The sequence below is a fragment of the Papio anubis genome, chromosome 12 (genome assembly GCF_008728515.1).
Source record: "Papio anubis isolate 15944 chromosome 12, Panubis1.0, whole genome shotgun sequence".
Classification (NCBI taxonomy): Eukaryota; Metazoa; Chordata; class Mammalia; order Primates; family Cercopithecidae; genus Papio; species Papio anubis.
Genome location: NC_044987.1, coordinates 9,571,554 through 9,591,436, shown reverse-complemented (window position 1 = coordinate 9,591,436; position 19,883 = coordinate 9,571,554). Strand labels below are relative to the sequence as shown.

General features: G+C 48.7%; 1 protein-coding gene and 1 long non-coding RNA gene across 4 annotated transcripts in view; one reads left to right on the top strand and one right to left on the bottom strand.

Moving 5' to 3' along the window:
* Nucleotides 1–19,883, top strand: part of PKNOX2 (PBX/knotted 1 homeobox 2) — a 273,857-nt gene that overhangs the window by 83,972 nt on the left and 170,002 nt on the right. The window lies entirely within an intron of this gene.
* On the bottom strand, nt 6,427–10,457 carry LOC116269670. The gene is made up of 3 exons (XR_004177312.1): nt 10,390–10,457; nt 10,115–10,170; nt 6,427–6,523 (listed from the first exon to the last, which is right to left on the bottom strand). It is a non-coding gene; the product is annotated as an uncharacterized LOC116269670 (long non-coding RNA).

The following is a 19,883-nucleotide window of genomic DNA, read 5'->3' as shown; positions in this document are numbered from 1 at the left end:
AACTGCACAAAATTGGAGCTTCTGAAGCACCCTGAGCTACAGGGGAAGGCAAGGAAGAAGTTGTTGCAGAGAGATCAGTACTGCCTTGCAAATCACACCCACATTTCTGAGATATTTCCCAACCAACCTCATGCTCCAAATGTCAGCGAGGCTAATCTTCCTCGGGGTCACAGGGTCTGGGGACCCCAGTGCCCTGTAGGTGGGTGCCTGGCCCTCAGCCAGCTGGGCAGTGAGGCCTACATGCTGGAGCTGCGTCCTGAGAATGGAGAGGCATCTGCCTGTTGCCGACCTCTCGAGGCGAGCAGTTCTCACCTGGGGATGCAGACGCTGCCTCCCCTTATCTCCAACCCTTCCAGATCTGTCTCTTGGTGGGGTTGGCCCCAGCTGGCAAAGAATCTGCTATAAACCCTCCCAGGTACCTGGCTCCCTCGCCTTCCCCCTGAGTTGGAGGCATCTTGTGTCTTGCCTGTTCTGGGCCTCTCCCCCCATTGCCCTCCCACTCCCAGCCCCAGGCAGCCTCAGCAAAGTGCCAGGGGACTGGGAGGCTTTTCATTACCAAATGCACTGAACCTATTTGTGAGTGTTTTGCAAAGTGTTTAATCCAAGGTGTTCCCTCAATTAAATTAGTGCAAACATCTGTGTCCCACATCCACCTCCATTTGCATTCTGTGCCATTTATTACAGCGGGAAATTGGAAGGCACCTTAGGAATACTTAGGACCGAATTAGGCTAGGTTGGGGTGGGCATCTGGGGGAGGGCAGGGTGCTTGTGAGACTGGTCTACAAAGTGGATCCTTTGCCAGGCTGGGACTTGGGAGGACCCACTTCCTGGTGCAGGAGACCACACGGTGGGTGGTATCTGGGCTTGAGACCACCTGGTCTCGTGGGGAAGACTGGGTGAATTTAATTAATGCTGCCACTCCCCACCTGGGACCATGTACCTGCAGAGGCAAGAGAAGTTCACCGTTGCTGTTTTATGACTTTAAACCCAATTTTTAAAAAAGTGTATCAAATTAAAGTGACCTATCTGGGACTCTCCCTGGGGGAGCCCTTCCATGCTGAAAGGTATGTGTTTTATCCTGAAACTACTCAGCTTTGGTGGCTAGCTGAGCATGGCTGGCAGCTTCTCTTCCCGTATGCCATGTGATCCCCATGACTGTTAAGTGTTATACTTTAGGAATCCTACTAATATACCAGTCTAGGAGGCATCAGAGAATAGTTTCTGCTGTGTGACAGGCCTGTGCCAAGTGCTTCACATGCACTGTCTGTGGTCACCCTCCACCAGCCCTCTGAGTCATGATGAATTAGGGACTGGAGCTCAGAAAGGCCAAGCAACACATTCATTGTTCCACTGCTAGAAAGCAGAGCCACCGGGATTCAGACCTGGGTCTGCATGATGCCAAAGACTATGTGCTTTCCACTGCACTTGGAGGTCTCTCTCAAATGAAGCAATTGGACTAGGCTTTGAATCAGGAATGGTGCTGCCTCCCCAGATCCCCTGACCAGCATGCCCTGGCTAGGTTGTACAGTGGCCCTGGTCCTAGCCTGCCCCATTAAGATGGCTTATCCTGGGACTTCTGGGGACCTATGATGGGTAAGCTCAGGCTGCTGCTGACTCACCAGGAGAAGGGGAACCCTGGGTTTTGAGGGATGGGACAGGGAGCAAAAGAAAAAGAAGTTTGAGGAGTGAAGGAGAGGCTCGTAGGCTGCTGAAGGGACCTTAGTGGTTACTGAGTTTCTCAGTACTGAGTGAGGAAACTGAAGTTCAGGCTGGACTGGAACCCAGGACTCTAATGGTGAGTGCTATCTTTCTAGATGTAAAATGTAAAATGAGATTGGAGCAAGAAACTGGGGTGGAAAGGGGATAGGAGGCTACTGTGGACCCCAGACTTCAGGAAGAAGAACCTCACCAATTCCTGGGGTTCTACCTAGAGATGTCCAGGGAACAGGAAGAACAGCCAGGAGGTGTCTTCGTCGTTTTGTGCTCCTGTAACAGAATACCTGAGATGGGGTAATTTATAGTAAACAGGAATTTATTTCTCACGGTTGTGGAGGCTGGGAAGTCCAGGATTAAGGTGCCGGTGTCTGGCAGGGGCCTTCTTGCTCTGTCACAACATGGCAGGAGGCATCACATGGCAGAAGGACAAAAGAGAGGGCCAGAGAGAGACAGCAAGAGGGACTGGGACCCACTCCTGCAATAACAAACCCACTCCCGTGGTAAAGGTGGCACACTCATGACCTAAACACCTCTTAAAGGCGCTGCCTTCTAATATAGTCATAATGGCAATTAAATTTCAACATGAGTTTTGAAAGAGACAAATGTTCAAACCATAGCAGGAATATTCCTGGGACACCCTACTGGTGCTCGTCTCTGCCTTCCCCTTCCCCAGTTTGCCCTGTGGTCTAAGCAAGACCACAGCATCTGGAGGAAGATGGTACAATGGAGGGACATTGAATTTGAGCTCAAATGTCTGCTCTGCCACTTCCTCTGACCAGCTATGACCATGTCTTAGCCTTAGTTTCTCCATCTATTAAAGAATAATAATGATCTCACCCCACAGGATTGTTGGGAATATTAAGGGAAATGTTAGGCATGCTTGACCGTAGAATAGGACTCAGGACATCACTGAGCATTTTGCTTTTTCTTCCAGAGCTCCTGTCTACCTTCCCCTCTTAGGCCCTGTGCTATGATCCTGGGCATTAGGGAGGCTGTGGAGGTGAGGATGGGCAACCCCTGCTTCAGCTCACCCTCCTCACTTTCCCATTCTCTCTCCTCCCTCTCTCTTCAAAAGACTTTAATAAATGCATCTCAGCGTGTGGCACTGCCTGGGGCTTTGTAAGAATAAATTGCTTATCCCAGTCCTTATTTCCTAGAAATGACAATCTATAATAAAAATGCACGTATTAAGCACTGGATGTGTGTAGTACCCAGTGCTAGGCACAGCAGGGTCAGCCTGAAAGCGACCCCCAGGGCCTCTTGTCTCCTCCCAGACCCCAAAAGTTTCTGCTTTCTTTGGAATTGGCAGATCCCAGAACCATCTGCCTTTCCCGGCAGGATTTTGGGTTTCTGTGCCCCTTTGTGCCTCTCTGCTTATCCACACGAGGTCCTCTCTGCCTAGAATGCCCTCTACACACCGTGTTTACCTGGTTGGAACTCAGTTTCTTGATGAGGAGTGCCTCTGTGACAACATCTGTGCTGGGCTCATCTTCCTTGAGCGCACAGTGCCCACTGAGCATCCTCCTGGGACTCTTCCTCACCCTGGGTTTCTCTTCTGTCTCTACCAGAGGTGCCTAGTTCTAGTGAAGGGCACTAGAGGTCAAAGTATGATGTCCTAGAGCCAGCACAGGCCCTGGGGTCATGTCTTCTGCCTTGCCTGCAGGGCACATCATGCCCAGTCCCTCCACAGCAGAAAAGAATGCTGGGCATTGGAATGCCTTCCCCTCTCGTTAGCCTTTTGCACTCAATAAATGCTTGTTTTGTTGGACAACTTCAGCAGCCTCCTTCACTAGCATGCTTGAAGAGAGGTTGTCAGAGCAGCAGCCTCCCTCTCTAATTTCCAGGGTGTTTAGGCTGAGAGCCCTTCCATGTCTCTGTTACTTGCAATTCTAGTAAGGATTTGCTCTCTCCCCACCCAGCTTCAGGATATGTGATCTCCAGAGGTACGAAGGATAGGCAAAGAAGAATGACCCTTAATGTATTGCCCCTGTATCTTTGCCAAGGACATTTCTTTTTCCCAAAGTCTGTTTTTGCTCTCCACGTGGCCAAATTCTTCCCATCCCCCTAGCTCTTATCCCACCTCTTCCACAAAGTCTTCTTAAGAAGATCCTTCAGGGGAAAGCAATTTCTTCCTCCCAGAGCCCCTGGCCTGAACCTCCTGCCACTGACCATCCCAGGTATGTCTGTGTCTATCGTTTTCCCCTGGGCCATGTCAGTCCAGGGTCCACGGCTGATGCTTCTGTAGTCCTCGCTCAGCCTGGCCTGCTCTTGGCAAGTGCTGAATTTGCAATAGATGTTTCCCAAATGAACAAATGAACAGGACTATTTCTTGTTTGTCTCAGAGGGAGGTGTCTCAGTTTTTCTCTCATCCACTGCTTGGAGCTTTCTTCTCCAGGGTTCTAATGAACCTGAGGGCGATTTGTCACTAGTTACTGGAAACTAGATGCTGTGGCCAGCAAAAGAAAAACAGGTGTTAAATTCTCTGCTTGGTATACTGAGCAGACTGGAATTACTTTTGCACAGCAGCTCTGTCAGGTCCCAGGACACTGATACTCTACAGGCAAAGCCTCCAAAACAGAGTAAGCAAGATGGGCCATTGGAATAAGAGAAGAAAATCTTGCAACTTTACTTACTTGTATTTTTAAAAAATCTTATTTTACTGAGCTTTCTATTTTTGAAATGTGTTTTATAAGACACATCATATACTGGTAGAGTAGTGTGGCTTATATACAATGTATATATTGTAACATACAATATAGATGTATTATATATAAGATATATATGATATATATGACCTATATTATATACAACACACATACATATATGATGTGTGTTCTTTATAGTACATAGATGTATTATATGTGTTATATATAATACATGTTATATATAATACAGTAGTGTGGCTGGTATAAAATGTGTATATTATAACATATAATATAAATGTATTATATATATAACATGTTATATATATAATACATTTATATGTTATATATATTACATTTGTTATATATATACAAATATATATATTTTATTATAGATTGTCATTTCTAGGAAGTAAGGACTGGGATAAGCAATTTATCCCAGTTATATATATACAAATGTTATATATAATACATTTATAAGTTATAATATATACATTTTATACCAGCCACACTACTGTACCAGTATATGGTGTGTCCTATGTGATGGGTCTCACTATGTTGCCCAGGGTGGACTTGAATTGCCCTCAAGTAATCCTCCATCCATATAACATATATAATATATGTATATATAACATATATAACCTACATATTATATATAATATATAACATATACACACATGTTTATATGTGTACATCTTGAGGGTGCATTGTAAATCTTTACTGGTAGAGTTTTGTAAACATCTGGGGATCCCATTCCCCTGGGAATCCCCAGGTCCTAGGACACGGCAGGCATTTGCAAATACGTGTGGCTGAACTCATACTGATTTAAATGGATTATTATTGGATACTAATGGATACTATTGGAGAATCTTTTAAAGTTTTAAACTTGGCTTTGATTTGGTCCTCAGTGATTTACTTCTAAATGGTATACCTAGAGAACCCTGGTGCAGCAAATAAACAAGAATAGTCAGCCCTCTGTATCCATAGGTTCCACATCCATGAATTCAGTCAACAGCAGATGAAAAGTATTTGGAGAAAAGAAAAATGGATGGCTGCATCTGTACTGAGCATGTGCAGACTTGTTTCTCGTCATTATTTCCTAAACAATATAGTATTACAACTATTTACACAGCATTTGCATTGTGTCGGGTATTATGGGTAATCCAGAGATGATTTAAAGTATATGGGAGAATACGTGTAGGTTACATGCAAATACAGCACCGTTTCATATCACGGATTCGAGCGTCCATTGATTTTGGTATCCGAGTGAGATCCTGGAACCAATCCCACACAGATACCAAAAAACAACTGTATGTGCCTACTGTATACCGGGTTCTGAGATAGGAACTGGAGTAATGAAATTAAAATAAAAAATTTTTGGCTGGGCGTGGTGGCTTATGCCTGTAATCCCAGCACTTTGGGAGGCCAAGGTGGGCGGATCACCTCAGGTTGGGAGTTCAAGACCAGCTTGATCAACATGGTGAAACCCATCTCTACTAAAAATACAAAATTAGCCAGGTGTGGTAGCACATGCCTGCAATCCCAGCTACTCAGGAGGCTGTGGCAAGAGAATCACTTGTACTTGGGAGGCAGAGGTTGTGGTGAGCAGAGATCGCGCCATTGCACTCCAGCTTGGGCAACAAGAGCAAAACTCTGTCTCAAAAAAAAAAAAAAAATTTAGACATGGGAGTCTCACTGTGTTGTCCAGGCTAGGCTTGAACTCCTAGCCTCAAATGACCCTCCCACCCCAGCCTCCCGAGTAGTTGGGACTACAGGTGCATGCCACCATGCCCAACTTGTAGTGATAAATTTGAGGTCCTTCACCTCAAGTTATGTATATTCCTTTTTTTCAAAAACAAACAAAAATGACTAAACAAGAAATTTTTGTAATGTAAATTTTCAAACAGATTTCAAAAAAGAGAACAAACAGTAGATCACGAACTCCGTGTACTCATTACCCAGCTTCAGCAGCTATCAGCCCTTTCTCTTCGGTGGGGGTCTTTGGAAACAAGTCCCAGGCCTCGTATCATCTCCTCTGCAAGAGCTCCGATGCGCACAGCCTTTTAGAGAGAGGCAGACTTCTCAACAAATGCCGTTGTGTTGCAGGAGCTGTGCCCCACTGGCAAGACCTGGGCCTAGCGCTAGTCCGGAGGGATCACTACTCCCTGGGGAAAGTAGAGAGAGGTCAGGAATGATTTTTATATCGAGGGCGTCTAGGCTGAGTCACTAGGCTTAACTTCTAGGCTCCTGTGTTGAAATTTCAGAACTACAGAGGTGACCTGCCAGATAAGGACTGAATATAAGAGGAAGACACACCTATTGGAGGAGACTGCAGGTGTTCACAGAACATAGATGGAGCACTTACAGCTCTCACAGTCCGCCTCCCTTTTCCCACAATGGGGAAACTGAGGCTCAGAAAGCTGAGGCCTCCTCCCCACAGTTGCACAACTGGAGATCGGCAGGGCGGAATGGGGCTGGGCCCAGGTTCCTCCCTCTGCCTCCCCTCAGCATAGGGGGGAACCCCGTCCGTGCCAGGCTGGGCTTGCCTTTTTCACACACCCAGGTTTCTGTCACCGGGAAAAGCATATGCTGATCGCCCAACAGGCTCTGGGCTGCAGGCGCCCCTCTGCCCTCCGGCAGCTTCTGGAGGGGGCCAGCGGCCTGTAGCCCCCGAGTCATCACGGGAGACATGTGACTTCTTCTTTCTTCCTGTACAAGTTGAACACTTGCCACCCTGCTGTCTGTTTTTCCTTGCTAAGGTTCAGTTCTAATTATGTTGATTTTCTTCATCCCACCCCCTCCTGGAAGCTTATTAGGTTGAATATTTTTATTTATTATCATTTCGCCCAACTCCTGCCAGCATTTCCAATTACTCTCCCCGCTTCCTTGTAATTGTCTTTCTGTAATGGCTCTGAAACAATTGCGCTAAATGAGGTGTCTCCTGGAAGATGAGAGTCTCACTTCATTAAAGGCTAATGTATTCTCAGCTCCAGCTCTGTGGGGCTAGCTTGGAAGGAAGACATTTAAACAGCTTCTTTTATTTTATAGGGAGCAACTTTTCAGCGACAAAGATGTCTGTGGGGTATATGTGTATGTGTGTGCGTTGCCTGGATTTTAATTTAAAGAAAGTTTATGAAATAATGTAAGTCCCTTTATTGATGAGACTGTTCTCAGCGAGCTGAGATCTACACAGAGGGGGTATAGGGGAGAAGGAGGGGAAGGGGCAGTCGATTCTGAGGTCCGCCTGCCTTTCTGCTGTTTCCCAACCCATCCTCTCTTGCTCTGTTCCTGCTGGCTCAACCCCCAAATGGATTCATGCCTCCATCCTGCGTCTCTACCTCCTCATTATATGCTCAGATTCCACTGTGGTGATGGCCTCAATGATGTGTTATTTTGTATCAGTCAAGTTTTTTTTAGTTCGTATATCCTATCTCTTCATTGTTCATTCATTTGTTCTACTGTCATTCATTCAACACCTGCCCATTGCCCACTCTGTTCAGGCGTTATTCAGGTTAGAGACATGCCTTTTGGAGCTTATAGAACAGTGGCAAATAGACAGAGCTAACAGTAAGCAGGCACCTCTAGCACAATATGTTAAGTGCCTCCAACAGGCAAGGCCACAGCACTCTTCAAGCAGTAAGGAGGGCACCTCGTGAAACCTTGTGGGATCAGGGCTGATACCTGAAGTGGCCAGGGAATGAGTGGAGGGACTCCAGGCAGAGGGAGCTTCGTGAATCATGTCCTGGTAGCCAGAGAGGGCTTGGCTGATGAGGTGAAATGCAAAATTTTCCACCTGTCAGGAGCATCCTGTGGGACAAAGGCTGGGGGAAAGCTGGGGCTGGAGACTCTGGAGGGTCTTGAAGGACGTGGAAGAGTTTTAAGGAGGAGATTGGTTTGGCCAGATCTGTGTTTTGGAAAAGAGAACCCTGCTTCAATATGTGGAATAGATTGGAGGAAGGCAAAAAAGAAACGAGGCGTGGAGACCTCGCAGGAAGCTGCTGCCAGAGGTTATGATGACCCGCCTGAAGCCGGAGGCAGTGGAGAGAGAGACCTGTGTACCTGTATGAGATGTTTCAGATGGAAAAATGGCAGGCTCACAAAGGGGAGTGGCGGGAGGGAGAGGGGCACCAAGGATGGGCTCTAGGTTTCTGACTTGGGCAACTGGTGAATGTTGAGTGGTGGGGTCCTGAAAACAAGGACAAGGCGTGGTACCCAATGAGAGGTCGCTGTAGCTCCCCCAGGCTGTGGGATGACCAGGCACAAATCCCAGCAGACGTTGGCCACCTCGGTCACTGTCACCACAGGACCTCTACCAACCCGACCTTTGGGTTGCAGGTGGCATCAGCTCACTCCTTCAGAGCGTAGTAGACAGCTGCATCTGTCGAGTTCTTAAAAGCACCTGGATGCTGTCAGCTGTCAGCTGAGCAGGTCACCGATTGGCTCCAACTTCTGTCCCAGGCAACGCAACTCATACCAAGGGCTTCGGGTGTTCACCAGCAGCTCCCGGGGTCAAAGGCTACCTCTTCTAAGGGAGTTGTCATTGCACAGTCAAGAACGAGTAGGGAGGCCCTTCCTGGTATGTTTGGGTTGGAAGTGAAGAATTTAAGTACAACCAAAAATATCTTTATGCTTCTGAGGCATTTGCTTAGGGTCCCTGGAAGCTTGCCCGCACCATTGGTGGTGATAGCAATAAAAATTGTAATAAAACTTTCCACATTTATCAGGGCCTACTCTTGTCCCAGACACTCTTTGAAGCACTTGCATGATAGCCTTCCAGTCCTATCACGTAGATATTATCATTTTCTCTGTCATAAAGAGGAGGGAACAGAGGCAAAACAGGGAGAAGTACACAGGCTACTGGGCCTGCCCTGTGGCAGTTGCCTTCTCAGAATGAAAGAAGGAAGGAGAGAATCCTGCTGGCAGAGCGTGTTTGGGTGTGAGTGAGGAGGAGAGGAGGGTGGCTCGGCCCTGCCCTCCGCTTGCTGTTCTGCTGCTTCTCATGCGCACATGTCCTTCAGGGTCCTATGCAAATGCCACCGACAGCCCCACGCAGACCTAGGACTTCCTTCCTCCCTGGTTCCCAGACTTTGTACATTTCTCAGTGATAGCTCCGCTGATTTGTCATGATTCCTTGGCATGGCTGTCACCTCATTTCTACCTTGGGTTTCCCCAAGGAAGGATGCTGGCTCACTCCTCTCTATCCTTGGCACCCAGCACAGAGCCTGGAACCCAGTGGGCTTTCTATGAATAAATAAATGCTATTAGGGAGGCCAGGATGCTCAGGAGGGACCCTGGAGGTCGAAGTCAAAGAGGACCCCCTGGTTCCCTTCATCACAGGAGCAGCAAGGCGTCTAGATATGCCCCAGATTGGACTCAGCTCTTCCCAGGGGCCCACTTGGTAATAAGGGGCAGTTGTCAGGAACACAAATCTCTCGTTGCACTCTGGGGAAGTGTGGGGGTTGGGATAAGTGCTCCTCCTGGGTGGGAGCATCGAAGGAAGCCGCGTCTGGCTGGATGTTTATCCTGATGAGGTGCTTATGTAACACCAGGCTTCCTCCGGCTCCCAGGGACTGAAGAGCGCACACACCAAGGAAACAAACAAATGGAGATGCGAACCACTTGTGCCATTAGACAACTGAAGGGAAGAGGTGTACACATCTGACGTCCTCAGCAAAAATTTAGCACCAGGGCAATTTCCAAACCACTTTTTACAAAGAAAAAAATGTCTCTTTTATATTCCAAGTGTAAAAACTCACCAATGGCTTCCATGTCCCTGAATCTCAGATGCTGCACTGATGGCCATTTGCCAGGGCTGCAAAGGGTAAATGGGGTTCCTGGAGGTTCTACCCACACCACCTTCCTGCCAAGGGGCTGGTGCCACCTCCTCAGCAGCTCCCTCCTCACCCAGTGGGATCAGCCTGAGGTCAGCGAGGGGAGAAAAAAAGGGAACGCAGTCCCAGGTCTGAACCAGGAGTCCTGGTCTTGAGGTCTGGTCACTAAATGGCTGTGTGACCTTGGGCAAGTGGCTTACCCATTCGGAGCCTCAGTTTCACATCTGCACAATGAAGAGAACAATCAGTTCTGACCCGCCTAACTCACTGGCTTGTTTTGAATACCTGTACCCTGCACAGGTTGTGTAGGGGATCACAACCGCATTGTGACACTGCCTGTCATCCAAGCTGGGTCACAGCTGAGCCCCAGGTACAGGTGAGTAACATGGCGCCCCCTGCCTGCTCTAGCCAACCTTCTTTTCCTCCTGCTCCAGAGCTGAGCCCTGTTCCCGCCTCACCTTCCGTAACACTCATGACAGTGTCCAGCTGAATTCTAAGTCTGAGGTTCCAAGGGGCTCTTGGAAACAGCAGATGGGGATGGAAATTGGCCTGCACACTGCTGAACAGTGGATGGTTTAGGGTAAGAAGTCTTAGAATCCTGGAATGGATCTAAATGGAAAATCACTTTACTCACTTCCTAAACATGTGCTAAAGACCTACCACACACCCGCATTGTGCTAGACATTGAGGATGCAACAGTGAATGATACACAGTCCCTGTCCTTTCAGAGTTTGCTGTCTAGCAAGTATTCCAGATTAATGCCCATTTACCACCATTTTATAGATGAAAAAATAAGGCTGCCCAGAAGGGAAAGTGACTATCCTGGCCACCTGGCTGGTCCGTGGCTTTAGCAGGATCAAACATCTGCATTGTGAAGATGAAACGAGTGAACGCACACCCAGGGCTCAGAGCTGTGCCTGGACCCACCCAGTGAGTGTTCTCTACGTGTTTCCATTGTTCTCTGTGTATTTCCATGGCATCTCCAGACTCCAGGAGCATTTCCGCGATGCCACAAGACCCCTCGTTGCCCTGAGCTCCAGCCTCACTCATATCATGAGGTTGGGCATGTGAGATGAGCCCAGCCCACCCCCAGGATGAGACTGACAAAGGCAGGACAGGGATGACAGTGGGTCCTGAGGCCCTTGACCCTGGCTCTTATGGGAGCAACCTGGCCATTTTGTTCTTTCATTCAATCAATGCTTATGGAGAGCTAGTCCCATGCCAGGCACTGGGGCTACATTGCTGAATGGCACCAACAAGACCCCGGCCCTCAAGGAATTTCTGTATTAGTGGGGAAAGGGATTGGATAATCAACTATAAATAAACAAATGAACCAGATATTTTCAGAATGAGACAAGAGCTGTCCAAGTCACATTCAGGGTGACTGACTAGAGAGTAACAGGGTGGTTGTTTGAAGGTGGTGGGGGGTAAGGTGGGGGACAGGCTTTGTGCATTTCTGGAAGTCGCCCTGCCAAATGAGCATGGTTCTGGAGAGACTCTGCCCAGCACCAACACACCAGTCTCCCAAGCTCAGCATTCCAAATAAAGGTAATCAATACTGAGACGGTCTCTACCCTTCCCAGCCCCTGGCCCACCGCTAGAAGTCATGCATCTAGTATAGGCTACCTCAGTTTTCACCAGTATCCCCTTGGAGGGCTCCATGACCTCCTTTCATCAAAATGTGGAATCACAAGTAAAAGAAATAGAGAAAGACCAGGACTGTTCCTCTGATGCTCCTCGGGCCTGAGTTCTCCAATCTCAGGAAATGAGGGAACATAGCCTGCTGGGAAGATGGTGGGGATGGACTCCAGGCTGATTCCCAGAACGTCAGGGTGAAACTTCCATGAGAAGCCACAGAAAATATTTTATTCCAGGGCAATGGCAACGGCTGGGGAACTACAACAGCCTCCCCATTCCATGAGCAGGGGAAGAGCCAAGACACAGTTTCCAAGGCACTTCAGGGCCCAACTTAACAAAGCCAGGAGCCTGCCTAGGACATCAGTCAAGCAGAGATAAAAAGGGGGCTTCAGGGACTGAGTTTCTGTGTATGGGTGCCCGCTGAGTCTGTCTCTTCAGAAGTGCATCAGAAGCACCTTTAGAAGAGACATTTGACTCAGAATGAAGTGTCCTCCTTCCTCTGGGACTGTTCCCCACCACCCTAAACCCTGGGCAGGCATCTCAGATGAAAATCGGGAAGAAAGGAGGCTTTCCTGACCAGGTAGTACCCACTGTGTGCGTTTGGGGGCAGGGGAGGGCACGCAGACTCCATCCAGAGAGTACCTGGTGCCACCAAGCCAGTGCTGGGGTTGCCAGGCCCCAGGTTCCCACTTATCTCTGGGGATTGGTGGTCCACTGTGCCTCCCCTGCCAGTCCTTATCCTTGAGCCCCTGATCCTCAGAGCTCCCTTTTGTTCACCAACCCACTGACTTGGCAGCCCCCGAGAGACCATTTTTTTTCCGGATAGCCACTTCCTGGTTTCTCAGCAGATCAGTCCTGCTGCTCTTCTCTGGCTCGGCTGCTGTAGTGGCTGCAGATTTCTTAGTAATGATCTTCCTCCAGGAGCAGGGGAGACAGAGGCTGCCGCTTCCACTGCAGTGCCTCTGTCTCGGCTGCCAACATCAAAGCTTTCCTTGTGGCTTTGGTAGAATGTTGAGAATTGTGAGATAATTAAGTTGCATTTCTGTGCATTGTTTACTGTTGCTCTCAACCAATCACTATTCCATAGGGGCTAATCTGTGTAGGGTTTGCTTTTTTGTTGTTGTTGTTGTTGTTTTTTTCTTTGCAGTGCTTGTTTGTACCACATTCTTCATTATGCTTCAGTTACAATTTTAATTTTACTATTATTAAATCTTCCCCAAAGCTGTATTATTCTGCGCCTCTGAGCTGGAATTCCTGATTTGGGGACTGTTTGCATCTGGGCCTGTTCACAAATGATTGTTCTTGTTTACAAAAGAATATACATTAAAACTCAACACTAGAGGAATCCCTGCTCCCTTCCCTCCTCGCTGTCCCCGCTGGCTCACCTGCTCTTAGTTGGTAGGGGAGAGGGGAGAGGGGAGAGGGGAGAGGGGAAGCAGGAACCATCTGGTACTTTCTGAGATTATGCTGTTGAAAGAACATCTTCATGGCCTCCAATGGTCAAACCAGCCTCCAGTGGCCAAACAAGTCGAGTGCAGGGTCTGGCCAGTGAGCTGGAGGCTGTTTTGAAGGCCTGCCCGATCCCAATAGGATACCTTCATGTTTATTCCAGCAATGGTTAGGAGTACGGGCTTTGCAATCAAACAAATCTGGATTTGAAATCCAACTTCTTCACTTACTAAGAATCTGACATTGGGCAGTTAGTAACTTCTCTCAGCCTCAGTTTTCCCGCTGTAAAAATGAAGCAGCAGCAGCTGATTATCCTGCCCACAGGTAAGGATGAAAAGGGATGACATTTTAGAATAGTACCTGCCATATGGCAAGGACTTAGTAAAGGGTAGGTAAATTTAGGTTGCCGTTTTCATCATCATTGTCTCTCTAGCATTCTGTCTCCTGTCTGTTTTGCTTCCATTTTGCTGCCCCTCTGAAGCTTGTCTGCTCACTTAGGCTTTGCATGAGAGCTTGGAGGCTCAGGCCTGCCTCTGGTCTCATCACTAAGCCAGTGGTGTGGAGTAGGAAGCACTTTCAGTGACTGTTAATGGCAGGGATTTGTTAACCTGCTTCCCAAGAAGAAAAAGTGGCAGGCTTCAGGGCACCTGAGCTTGCAGAAAGAATTCAGCCCTGCCGCAGTTGAAGATGGCCATCCCTGGGGTTTTAGGACCCCAGAGCCAGCTGCCAGCCCCCTACTGCCTTATTGTCAGGCCCCAACCCTGGTAGAACCAGTGCAGCCAGTCACCAAAGCTTTGTCCTGCCACTCCCACCCCAGCACCCCTGCAACCTCAGCTTCCTCGTAGACTTTCCTTAGCTTCTTTCTTCCTGTCACCCTGTCCCCTCAAGCACCACACACATACTAAAACCATAACTTTTTCCCCCTCTTTCCCATTATCTCTAACCCATATACTCTGGGAAGTTTAATTTGTTCTCGGTAGTAATCACCATTAACTAGAAATTGTCTTTCTCTGTGTAAACACGTCATTAGTGAAGCTGGTTTTCTGCAGGGTCCAGATTTCATTTTTATTAAAATGAAACACTTTCAGGCGCCTCACTGTGTCCAAGGAAAGAGAGTATAATTTTAACCCATTGGGTTGGCCACAGATAATTGGGCTGGCATTTGATTGGACGATTAGGGAAATATCTTCTTTGCATGCAGTATAATTTGCATTTTTTTCCCACTTATATGAAGCTAAGTCATGCTTTCGTACACAGGCAGTTTTAATGAGCATTATAAATCCTAATGAATATATTTTCATGTTCATTTTATTGGCTTGTTTTTATTACTAGAGGTCTGAAAAACAGGGCCAGAGAGGGAGCTGCAGAGGAAATGGCAGGGGAGAGAAGCTCTGTGGCCCTCCTGCCCCCTCCCCTGCTGCTGCCCTGGCTGCCAGAGGGTGGATGACTGGCAGGGTGGGGTCACCCAAGTCCTCTTTAACCCAAACCAGAAGTTGCTGTGGGTCCTCTGGGGATGCAGAGAACATGTCTCTTGCCTTGGGGCCAGAGGAGCTCCTGCTGCAGCCTCAGTCTCAGCTCCAACAGTGACAGAAGCCGTGAAAACAGCAAACCCTAGTTCATCGTGGTCTGCCATGGAAGAGGGAGTGAAGTATTTCTGTATAGTGTCGGACATGTACTAGGATCTCAATGCAGGTTAATCAAATGGAATCTGATTGAATTCTTCTTCGCAAGGAGCCAGCCACCATATCCAGAGTATTCATTCTCGATCATGACACTGAAAGGCAATTAACAAGTGTACAGAGCATGAATTTTTCCTGGATGATTCAGGAGGTTCTTCAAAATCCAGGGTCTTTACACATCATTGTGAGTATCAATTCTAGGTCCCAGAGTTTTGCTTATCTTTAAAATGAGAGAATACATTCATTCATGCACTCATTCATTCATTCACTCACTCATTTAAGACGCATGTTGGATACCTACTATGTTCTAGACACTGAGCCAGGACATGTATAAGGTAATCCCTGAGATTTCTGCCAGCTCTGACAATTTTTTTTTTATTCTGTAATAAGTGACCAATAAAGTGAGATTTTTGTTCCAGCTTGTGGCTCTGGTTCTAAAATCACTCCCTGAGTGATTTTAGACTTGGGTCTCTTTCCATTAGTCACCCTAAGTACCTCAGTTGTACCCTGGCCCCCCTGCATATCAGCAGTCCCAGGCATCTACACCAATGAGGCCTTTTGTCCCTGCTTCCCACACTGAGGCTGACCTGTGGACTTCTGCGTGGCCCTTTACCTTTGCCTTCAGCTGAAGGGCATCCTTGGCATGTCTTCCTTTGGGATCCTGGGAATGGCCCACCTGTCTTGGCTTTGAAGGCCTGGTCCACACTGGGCCGTGGACTCTGCTATGGGCAGGCTGGCAGGGGGTCTGCTATGGCTCACACGTTGTCTGCTGACTGACCTACTGTGCCTCACCACACACCCTGTTTTCTGTTGACTGTCCCAACCCCATCCTAACTCTTTTTTTTAAATTCTTTAAATTAAAGAATTTAAATCCCACCCCCATTCTTTTTTTTTTAATTCTTTATTTTTATTTTTTTACTTTTATTATTTATTTTTTTTTTTTGAGACGGAGTCTTGCTCTGTCGCCTGGGCTGGAGTGCAGTGGCGCAATCTCGGCTCACTGCAAGCTCTGCCTCTCAGGTTCACGCCATTCTCCTGCCTCAGCCTCCCGAGTAGTTGGGACTACAGGCAGCCACCACCACGCCTGGCTAATTTTTCTGTATTTTCAATAGAGAAGGGGTCTCAATCTCCTGACCTCGTGATCCACCCGCCTCGGCCTCCAAAAGTGCTGGGATTACAGGCGTGAGCCACTGCACCCAGCCTAATTCTTTTTTTTAAAAAAAGAGACAGGGCTCTGCTCTGTTGCCCAATCTGGAGCACAGTGGCACAATCACAGCTCATTATACCCTCCAGCTTCTGGGCTCAAGTGATCCTCCTGCCTCAGCCTCCCTGACAAGGACTACAAGCGCATCACCATGCCCGGCTAGTTTTTCTTTGTTTGTTTTTTCTAGAGATGGGGTCTTGCTATGTTGCTCAGGCTGGTCTTGAATTCCTGGCCTCAAGTGATCCTCCAGCCTCAGCCTCCCAAAGTGCTGGGATTATAGGTGTGAATCATCATGCCTGGCCCAATTTTTGTTTTATGGGTTTTGTTTGTTTGTTTGTTTGTTTTGTGAGACGAAGTCTCACTCTGTCACCCAGGCTGGAGTGCCGTGGCACAATCTCAGCTCACTGCAAGCTCCACCTCCCAGGTTCAAGCGATGCTCCTGCCTCAGCCTCCTAAGTATCTCCTAATGATCCTCCAGCCTCAGCCTCCTAATATCTTCTTTGCATGCTGTATAATTTGCATTTTTTCCCCACTTATATGAAGCTAAGTCAGGCTTCTACAGGCACATGCCACCACATCCAGCTAATTTTTGTATTTTTAGTAGAGATGGGGTTCCACCATGTTGGCCAGGATGGTCTCGATCTCCTGACCTCGTGATCCGCCCATCTCAGCCTCCCAAAGTGCTGGGATTACAGGCGTGAGCCACCGTGCCCAGCCTGTTTTATGTTTTTTTAAATTGGAAAGGTGTTTGATGCTCACATAGGTTGGGAGTTTTGAGGATATTTCAGAAGTTAATTCAAGTAAAGACGAGTTCAGTTGCCTTTGCCACCATCTCTTCAAAATGGCAGCTCAGTGCTTGGGGGTAACATCTCCCCAGTAGCTGCAGGTTTTCATCAGTTGCATGTGGTAGGTCAGTCCCGTTTTCCTTTAAGACTATATCTTCTGCCACCCCCACCCTTCCATGCACACACACACACACGGCTGAGGACGTCTCACTGTGGCCTTCAGGACAACTTTACGTTTTCCTACTGTACAAGAGATGTTTACTGAACAAACACCACATGCTAGATTCTGTGAGAAACAGGAGAAACTAGCAAAGCGGCCTTATGGAGAAGTGGGAAGGAAGCTGGCCCACAGTGGAAGGCCTTGGTGAATTTCTGACTTTGCTACTTTCTGCTTTGTAGCCTCGAGTAAGCATTTCGCCTTCCTGGGCCACTTTTTCCCCATCTATAAAATGATAATAATAATTACCTATGGCACAGTAGGTGATAGGGATTTAAATGAGATACTGATTGTGGTAATGACCTGGAAACTGTAAATACTGGTCATTTCTCAGGTGGAATGTGACCAAGTTCCAAGGCGATTTGGATCGTGGGTCCTGGGTTATAGCCTATGTCTTGTCTTGGAAGGGCTGGAGAGGGGGTAAAGGGATGTTTGCTGTCAGGATGGGATGTTGCTGCCTCCTGGAGTCAGATATTTATGTTATCTGTCTTCCAAAGAGGAGAAACAGAGAAAGGGCTCTGGCTGGAGTTCACCACCAGGATGATTTCATAGATCTGGTTTCAGCCTCACCACCACAGAAGACCATGATCGCAAAGTGAGTGTCTCCACTTTGCCTTAAGAAATGAGCTCAAGTTGAGGCAATGTGCAATTCAGGCTGCCCTGCGGCTAAGCACTGATCTTTCTCTGTTGCCTGTGGTAGATCAGCCCTGTCTTCCTCTGAGACTGCAAACTTCTGGACAGGGGTCCTTGTGGAGACTTCTTCCTCATGCTCCCACCACACTCACAGTGGTAGGCTCAGGGTTGGTCGTTTGTTCAAGAAGTGCCTTTCAGTGACCTCACTGGCCAGAAGCAGGAGCACCAGTGATACTCTCAGCAGGGCATCTCACCCCCAAGTCAAGGCTAAGTGTCTGCAACTGACCAGCTGGTCTTGCTCAGAAGGGAGAGCATGGCCAGAGGGAGCAGAGCATCATCTCCAATGCCGCTCTTTCCAGTCTGCAAACATAATGGAATTAACTGGCCTGAGACACCAAATTTTTGTCAAAAAGGTGGTGTAAGTGCAAAAGTAATCTGCTGGCCCGTTGCAGAGCCAGGTCTTAAATTACAGAGTGTAATGGTGTTGGCACATTCCGAACTGTTCCCGGAGTCCCTTGGCATCCCTGGAGCCAAGGCTTCACAGAGAGAGCAACTTCCCAACAGCCCAGGAGGGCGCGGGGAGATGCAGAGCAGCCCTCCAGTCCCCTGCAACCAACTATTTTAGGGCAGCTGGAGGGGAAGAGCACTAAGAAGGGTGTTAATTCATGACGAGCCATAGTGGGGCTCTGGAGGGGAGAAGTGGGCCCACCTGCTCACAAGACGCCTTTGGTGTCAGATCCAGCTCTAGATGAGGAAGGGCTGAAGAGTAGGGGCCAGACAGTGGCGCAGTGGAGGCGGCCGCGGGTTCTTTCAGCAGCTGCGTCTCCCCTTGGGCCGGAAGGAGTGATGACTCTGGAGAGGTGGGGATGAGGGTCAGAACAGACCATGAGGAATGAAAGGAAGCTTGTGTTCTGGCAGCCACGCGTGAGGATGGAGGACTGGTCAGGCACTCAGGGAGGGTAGTGCTATCTCATCTCTCTGACTGAGGGGGTGTTTGCTTAGCGTCCCATTGCAGATTAGCCCACCTGAGTCTAGAAGTGCCACATCACGGTGGGAGGCAGGCTGGTGTGTTTGTGCTAGGCCACTCAGGGAGCTTGAGGCATTGTGGGATGGCAGGAGGTGCCTCCCAGAAACAGACTGTAATACCCACTCCACCTTTGCCCTGCTCCCCCAAGCAGCCCTCCCACCCTTCCTCCCTCCTTCTCCTTTCTGATGCAATCCTCTCTCTGCCCCACAGGCTTTGTGCTGGGAGGGGCTCGGAGCTCGCTGGGGGAGGGAGGTGATCTTATCCTTTCTTTCCACTCATTCTGGGCACCTCATCACCTCTCTTTTTTCTTTCTCTAACTTTCTCTGCCTCTCCTTACCTCTCTGTTTCCCTCTCCCACGCGTACCCTCCTGCTCCCCGACTCACACACCCTCCTTTTCCTCTCTCCGTGTTCCTCTTTCTATTTCTATGATCTGTTTCCTGGTGCTCCTTTTGTTCAGTCATCAGTGCCCTGCCGCCCTCCCTGAGGTTGTGTCAGGAGTCAGGCTGGTTAAATGCTGCTGTCTGCACTGGGCAGGCTCTGTAGTGTGTGCTGAATTGCTGCAGGGAGGGCCAAGAGCACAGCACAGAGGGCCAGAACCAGTGGTGTGGCACTTCTAGACTCAGCTGGCTGCCAACCCCAGCTCTAGCATGCCCTGATTGTGTGACTGGGGAACAATTCCTATTTTTCCTTGGGCCTCAGTTTCCCCAGAAATGCAATGGGGAGGACATTGCCCTACCCTTCAAGGACGTGCCTTGGTTCATAAAGGAGACCTCCTCTCTCTAGAGCCAACCTCCCCTACTCCACCCCACCCCACCCCCATCCTACCCCACCTCCATCCTGCCAGGGCAGGCTCAGCCGCTCCCTTCCCGTCCATAGCAGTAGGGGAGGCCGCATGAGGAGGAGCGGGGTGGGAGCTAATGGAGGGGATCTGCTGGCGGGTCTAGTTTAGGCAAACAGCAGGGACTGCTGGCGACGGCTCCAGCCCCCACTCCCGCGGTAACAGCTGCAGTCCAGCTGCTGGCATCCCTGCTGGGGGAGCGTGCTAAACCTCTCCGGGGTCA